Source organism: Pinus tabuliformis, chromosome 2_2 (assembly GCF_031772625.1).
Source record: "Pinus tabuliformis cultivar Carrire ecotype Pingquan chromosome 2_2, CPIR1, whole genome shotgun sequence".
Taxonomy (NCBI): Eukaryota; Viridiplantae; Streptophyta; class Pinopsida; order Pinales; family Pinaceae; genus Pinus; species Pinus tabuliformis.
In genome coordinates this window covers 929,193,115-929,201,360 of record NC_142300.1, presented here as the reverse complement: position 1 = coordinate 929,201,360, position 8,246 = coordinate 929,193,115, and the positions used below count along the sequence as shown (strand labels likewise).

The following is an 8,246-nucleotide window of genomic DNA, read 5'->3' as shown; positions in this document are numbered from 1 at the left end:
GGGTGAAGAAGGACAATCTTCACATCTTACTACTAATAAATTACTAATCCCAATCCTTTTTCCAATCTATATTAATCCATTGAATTTCAGTGATTTATTTTTCAGAAATAATTCCTTTATTTGGCATGTGTTTAGATTGAAATAATTGTAGAGTTAACACTCCTCATATGTGAACTAGTAACACCAAAGGGTCTAACATTAAATTTCATAGTAAAAATATTAAAACCTCGTAACAAAAACTTTAAGACCTTGTAAGAAATTGAATTCTTCCTTCGACAAATTAAGTAACGTTGCCCCATCAAAGACTATATAAAACTTAGTGCAAGTTTTTTCAAATCTCTATAAACAAAATAAAACTAACGAAAAAAACAAAACAAAAAACCAAATAAATGCATATAGCACACTCCAAATTTTTATAAAACCTCAATACCTATACTAAACCAAATGAATGCATATAGCACACTCCAAATTTCTATAAAACCTCAATACCTATACTATTTAATTAAAAAACCCTGTTCCCCCTTTAATATGAATAGACATATTGATTTCAATATTTACACTTGAAGACCTAATACAACTAAAATAAAACTGAGTGTAAAATAGGACTAGGAAATAAATAAGGGCTTTGGGAAGTGTGACGTGAAATACTCCACAAGTGGCGTAATTACATACATAAAGGACTTAAGTAGTCGTTTCTCTATGCTCATAATTACATATATAATGAATCACTGGATTCCAGAGCGTAATTACATATATAATAGCAACATTTTTTTGTTGCTTATCTCTCTAGTTACTTTATTATACGTAGTTTCTTATCTCTCTAGATTTTGTGTTTGCATCTACGAAGTCCAGAAACTTAACAAATAACAATCGGTCAAAATACAGATTCAAATTGAAATTGAAATTTAAAAAAAGGGAAAAAAGAGGGGCGAAAATAGCATTGTTGCCATTAAAATCTTACTCCTAGTTAGAGAAACAAGATATAGTTATTATCCAGATCGACAAGATATTTGGTTATTTTTGCAAATTTCTTAGCTTCTCGTTAAAAGACAAGAATTAATATAGGAAAAGTTTCCAACATGCCTTTATAGCTCAGTGGTAGAGCGTCAGTCTTGTAAACTGAAGGTCCGCAGTTCGATCCTGCGTGGAGGCAATTGAACGTGAAATTTGTTGTATAAATGATAAATCGAAAAAATTAAATGTATGATATAAACAATAAAATGAGAATAATAATAATTAAAAATTAAAATAAAAATTATAAAATGAATAATAAAAAAAAGAATATAATATAAACGATAACAATAAAATATTACGATAAAAATGATAAAATGAATAATAATAAAAAAAAATATTATAATATAAATATAAAGGATAAATTGACTCGAGGCAATTGTACATACAAATTACGATAAATTGAATAATATGTAATAAATTACATATTATAATGTAAAACTCTAATGTTATAAATAAAAACGATAAATTAAAAATAAATAAAATTATAATAAAAATAAAATTTTACATAAAAATTATAATAAAAACGATAAAATGAATAATAAATAAAAACGATAAATTGAATAATAAATTACATATTATAATGTAAAACTCTAATGTTATAAATAAAAACGATAAATTAAAAAATAAATATAATTACAATAAAAACGATAAAATAAATAATAAATAAAAATTATTATAAAAACAATAATAAATAAAATCTAATGTTATAAATAAAAAACGATAAATTAAAAAATAAATAAAATTACAATAAAAACGATAAAATGAATAATAAATAAAAATTATTATAAAAACAATAAAATGAATAATAAATAAAAAGTAGGATGAAAACGATAAATTGAAAAATAAATAAAATTTTACATAAAAATTATAATAAAAATAAAATTTTACATAAAAATTATAATAAAAACGATAAAATGAATAATAAATAAAAGCTAATGTTATAAATAAAAACGATAAACTAAAAAATAAATAAAATTACAATAAAAACGATAAAATGAATAATAAATAAAAATTATTATAAAAACAATAAAATGAATAATAAATAAAAAGTAGGATGAAAACGATAAATTGAAAAATAAATAAAACTTTACATAAAAATGATAATAAAAACGATAAAATGAATAATAAATAAAAGTTATGATATGATGGATAAATTGACTCGAGGCAATTGTACATAAAAATTATGATAAAAACGATAAATTGAATAACAAATAAATTACATATCATAATGTAAAACTCTAATGTTATAAACATTTTATTATCGTTTCAAAAATAATTCCAAATTCAAATATCATTTTTTTATATATTAATTACAAAACTTATATATATATATATATATATGATGTAAACCCTAAAATGAATAATAAATAAAAATTATGATAAAAATGATAAATTGAATAATAAATAAAAGTTATGATATAAAGAATAAATTGGCTCGAGGCAATTATACATAAAAATTACAATAAAAACAATGGAGTTGTTTATAATGCGATTTTTTGGAGATTTCGGTGACGGAGAAGAAATTGAGATTAAATCTTGATTTGTTGCAATTAAAATGGTTTTTTAACTGCATATTTGGATTCAGCACCCTGAAAAACCCCTTGGACGCCTTGATTGTGCAGAAACTAGCTATCAAACTTGCGATTCCAATAAATTGCTGCCGGATTTTGACCGGAAAAACCCACCAGAAAGGCTTCCAAAAAGTCTCATTATAGACAACTGCAAAAAGAATAATAAGAAAATAAGTATCGCGGATTTTGACCGGAAAAACCCACCGGAAAGACTTCCAAAAAATTTCATTATAGACAACTGCAAAAAGAATAATAAGAAAATAAGGATCGCTCGAAACAAATAGATATTGAAGTGCAAAGGTGCGAAGCGGCTTGTTCCCTCCGGGGGACAAGGAAAGGATTATTCTTAGCTCTCCATGATGTGATTGCTGGATTACATTACATGGATGGTCGATTCGCTTAGAACTTTCGTAGCTCCCCTTGAATCCCTCTAGTTAAGGGAGTGATATATATGATTTCCTACGGGTCTTTATCTCTTTCTTCTTTTTATTGTTCATAGCGACACCTCTGATAGTGATGGAATTCTTTCCCGAACCGCGAGCTGAGGCGGGTGTTCCTTCCCAATAAAGAACTCTATCCAGACAGTAAGGAGAAGCGGGTGTGACAACGTGTGGAAAAGCGCTGATCCTTCCCTCCCCACTAACTCAATCCTTTCTTTGGTCACAAAATCTGTAAAACTCTAATGTTATAAATAAAAAACGATAAACTGAAAAATAAATAAAAATTATGATAAAATCGATAAAATGAATAATAAATAAAAATTATAATAAAAACAAATGAATAATAAATAAAATTTATGATGAAAAAGATATATTGAAAATAGATAAAACTTATACATAAAAATTATGATAAAAATGATAAATGAATAATAAATAAAAGTTATGATATAAAGGATAAATTGACTGGAGGAAATTGTACATAAAAATTATGATAAAAACTATAAATTGAATAATAAATAAATTAGATATTATAATGTAAAACTCTAATGTTATAAACTTTTTATTACCGATTCAAAAATAATTCCAAATTCAAATATCATTTCTTTATATATTAATTACAAAAATTATAATAATATAATTAATTTAAATATATATTCTTTTTTTGGTAGGTACGCACCCACAGAGGATTTGAATCAGTGACCTATGATAAGGAGTGCTTTAACAGTGCACCCATTCATCCTCAATCCAAAACCCTGTGGGCTTAATTTGAATATATATTCAAATATCATCTTCTTTATATATTAATATTAATGAATTATAATGTTAATTGGATTTAAATTTCTGTATTTAAGCTTCTGTGATCCATAATGAATTAAACAGAGTCTTTTGGTAGAAATCACATGAGAGACATTTTTGGCCAACCCATTTCAAACCAACAAATGTGTTTCATCATTGGGATTTAGATTATATATATATTATAATGTAAAATACCATAAAGTTAATTGGATTTAATTTGGATGATGGGAAGAAATGTTAATATTTTTTAATTTAAATTCAATTCTAGTATGTAACATTATAATGTAAAATACTATAATATAATAAAATTTTTATTACCTATTCTTTTAAGTCTAAATATCATTTTCTTTATATATTAATTACAAAAATTATAATAATATGATTATTTTAAATATATTTAATAATTATAATATAAAATATTATAATGTTAATTAGATTTAATTTGGATGATCAAAAGAAATGTTAATATTTTTTTCACTTAAATTTAATTCTTATATATAATATAATAAATATTTCTTATAATGATTTCAAATCTTATTATCTAAATAGTTCAAACAAAATCGAAAAATATATATCCCTCATGAGAAATATAAATCTATTTCTCATTCTAAAAAATATAAGTTACTATAACACAATTACCACCCCAAAACCGTGATCTAAAAAAGTTTATTACTTACATAACTTGATTTTTTTGTTGTGTAATCTATGCAGTGATTTTGTAGAAAAAAACACTTGAACATGAAACAATTCTCTATGTTTACTGGTCTACCACAGGGGAAACCAAACCAGTAACATAGAATTATTCTTTTGGACCACTAGCAGAGTTTAAATTAATGTAAAAGAAAATTAGATAGATATTGTCTATCTAGCCTCTTATATTCAGATATAGCATAAGAAATATTTATCCTATTGACTTGCGCTTTCAAAATATTTCAAAGTGTTATGATATAAATGATAAAATGAATAATAATAAAAAAATTATAATAAAAATGATAAAATGAATAATAAAAAACTAAAAACTATAATATAAGCGATAATAATAAAAAATTATGATAAAAACGATAAAATGAATAATAAATACAAATTATGATAAAAACGATAAAATGAGTAATAAATAAAAGTTATGATATAATATAAAGGATAAATTGACTTGAGGCAATTCTACATAAAAATTATAATGAAAACGATAAATTGAATAATAAATAAATTACCTATTATAATGTAAAACTCTAATGTTATAAATAAAAACGATAAACTGAAAAATAAATAAAAATTAGGATAAATATTAGGATAAATGAAAAATGAATAAAAATTTACATAAAAATTATAATACAAACGATAAAATGAATAATAAATAAAAGTTATGATATAAAGGATAATTTGACTTGACACAATTGTAAATAAAAATTAGGATAAAAACGATAAATTGAATAATAAATATTACATATTATAATGTAAAACTCTAATGTTATAAATTGAAAAATAAATAAAAATTGTACATAAAAATTATGATAAAAACGATAAAATGAATAATAAATAAGATTTATGATATAAAGGATAAATTGGCTAGAGGCAATTGTACATAAAAATTATGATAAAAATGATAAAATGAATAATAAATAAAAATTATGATAAAAATGATAAAATGAATAATAAATAAAAATTATGGTGAAAACTATAAATTGAAAAATAATTAAAAATTGTACACAAAAATTATGATAAAAACAATAAAATAAATAATAAATAAAAATTGTGATAAAAACAATAAAATGAATAATAAATAAAAGCTATGATACAAAGGATAAATTGAATCAAGGCAATTGTACATAAAAATTATGATAAAAATGATAAATTAAATAACAAATAAATTACATATTATAATGTAAAACTCTAATGTTACAAACATTTTATTACAGATTCAAAAATAATTCCAAATTCAAATATCATCTTCTTTATTTATATATATATATATATATATATATATATATATATATATATATATATATATAAATATAAAGTATAATGTAAAATATTATAATGTTAATTGGATTTAAATTTATGTATTCAAGTTTTTGTGATCATAATGAATTAAACAAAGTCTTTTGGTAGAAATCACATGAGAGAATTTTTTGGCTGACACGTTTTGAACTAACAAATGTGTTTCAGATTTAAATTATATATATAGTAAAATATTATAAGTTAATTGGATTTAATTTGGATGATGGGAACAAATGTTAATATTTTTTTTTTTTTTTTAATTTAAATTCAATTCTAACATGTAACATTATAATGTAAAATTCTATAATATTATAAAATTTTTATTACCTGTTCTTCTAAGTCTAAATATCATCTTCCTTATATATTAATTACAAAAATTATAATAATATGATTATTTTAAATATATTTAATAATTATAACATAAAATATTATAATGTTAATTGGATTTAATTTGGATGATTGGAAGAAATGTTAATATTTTTTTTCACTTAAATTTAATTCTTATATGTAACATAATAATATTTCTTATAATGATTTCAGGTTTTATTATCTAAATAGTTTTCTTAAAATCGAAAAATATATATCCCTTATAAGAAATATAAATCTATTTCTCATTCTAAAAAAATATAAGTTACTATTACACAATTACCACACCAAAACTGTGATTTAAAAAAGGTTTATTACTTACATAACTTGTTTTTTTGTGTTTGTAAGATATGCAATGATTTTGTAGTAGATCATATAAAAAAAACACTTGAACATGAAACAATTCTTTATGTTTACTGGTCTACCATAGGGGAAACCAAACCAGTAACATAGAATTATTTTTTTGGACCACTAGCAGAGTCTAAAACTAATGTAAAAAAAAAGAAAAAAGATATTGTCTATCTAGCCTCCTATATCCAGATATAGCATAAGAAATATTTATCCTATTCACTTGTGCTTTCAAAATATTTCAAAGTGTTATGAGTAAGAAATTCATAAGAATACTATTTAGTAGGGGAGTCCACCTAAATTGTTACAGGTAGACTTGTATCCTTTTCTGAATTTGTGAAATCCATATCTACAAGCTTTTTGGCCACCATTGTTAATTTGTTGTCCAACTTCCTCCTCTACTTACGAGTTTCATCTAGACAAAAAAGGATTTCCTGTTGTTCCTCAGACCTTTCCACTTGTACCTTTGTCATACATGTCTTCAATTGTCATCAAATGTCAACTTTCTGCATATATTTGGTGTCCCAAGTTCTTGTAGTTCCTATATTTGGGATCCAATGACCCACTTGCTCCAGTACCTCTTCATTTGATATAAATATTTTCTATGTCCTAGCTTTTCATTCCACCTGCACAATTTCTTAGTGAATTAAGGGTGGAGTGCTATTGTAATAAACTATGGCTCACTTCATTGTTATTGATTGATCTTTGGAGGTGGAAGGTTTCATAATGAAGTGATTACCTCTTATGTTTCGTCCTCTTCTGCTTATAAAAATCTTACCTAGATTGTTGGGTTGATATATCATAATCAAAATACCAATTGCCCACTTCTTTCCTAGGGAAGGAATAAGAAAACTACCTCGCCCAATTCCCCAAGCTGACACAAGAAGAAACCCTTAAAGAAGAAACTAAAAAACTAAACTCAATACCCTTAAATAACAGGGAGTTGTCGCCATTACAATAGGAGAGTTGCCTAGGTTTAACAATGAGCAGCAAGAAGTGAGTTGCAACAATTCACAACTTCAGCTAATAAAACAAAATGTGAAGCTACTATGTGTCTGCCACCAAATTTTTGTAAAACTTCAAGTTGGTTACATGGCAAAATTAATTTATTAATTTATTAATTTTTATTTTTAATTGTGATTTGTTAAAAATGATATAATAATTTATTTAATTACTTTTTTTCTCTAATAATTATCTTCATTCATCTATTATATATGAGAAGTAGAGTAGGGTTATGATTTTTATGTTTTCTTTGATATTTCTCACTACCTCCATCCTCTCTCACTCACATACACATAAATCTATTAGTGTCAACATAAAGTGTCATTGCTTAAATCAATAAGTAAAAAATAAATTCATGAGTACGAATGTGAGGTTTCAATGTGTAAATCAATAATTCCCAATGTAGTTAGTACCTACAATTTACAAATTCTATTTAATTTTAAACAAATAAATTTTAAAAACACATAAAATAATTTTATCATTAGATTAATTCAATTAGGCAATAAAATTTGGAACATGTAAAAACACATATTTCAATAAAAATACAATACTCTAGTTCAGAAACAAGTTATAGGCGATTTTCCACCATTACAAGGGAGTTTCCCTGTAATAGGGAAACAAGGGAGTTGTCACTACTGAACAAGGAGTTGTCGCCATTAGAACAAGGGAGTTTCCTAATTTCAACAATGATCACCTACAGTTGAGTTATTGT

The 8,246-nt window shown here is 23.7% G+C and overlaps 1 non-coding gene across 1 annotated transcript; it reads left to right on the top strand.

The window, feature by feature from the left end:
* Positions 1–1,081: 1,081 nt before the first annotated feature.
* On the top strand, positions 1,082–1,153 carry TRNAT-UGU (transfer RNA threonine (anticodon UGU)). Its single transcript has one exon. It is a non-coding gene; the product is annotated as a tRNA-Thr (tRNA).
* Positions 1,154–8,246: the final 7,093 nt, after the last annotated feature.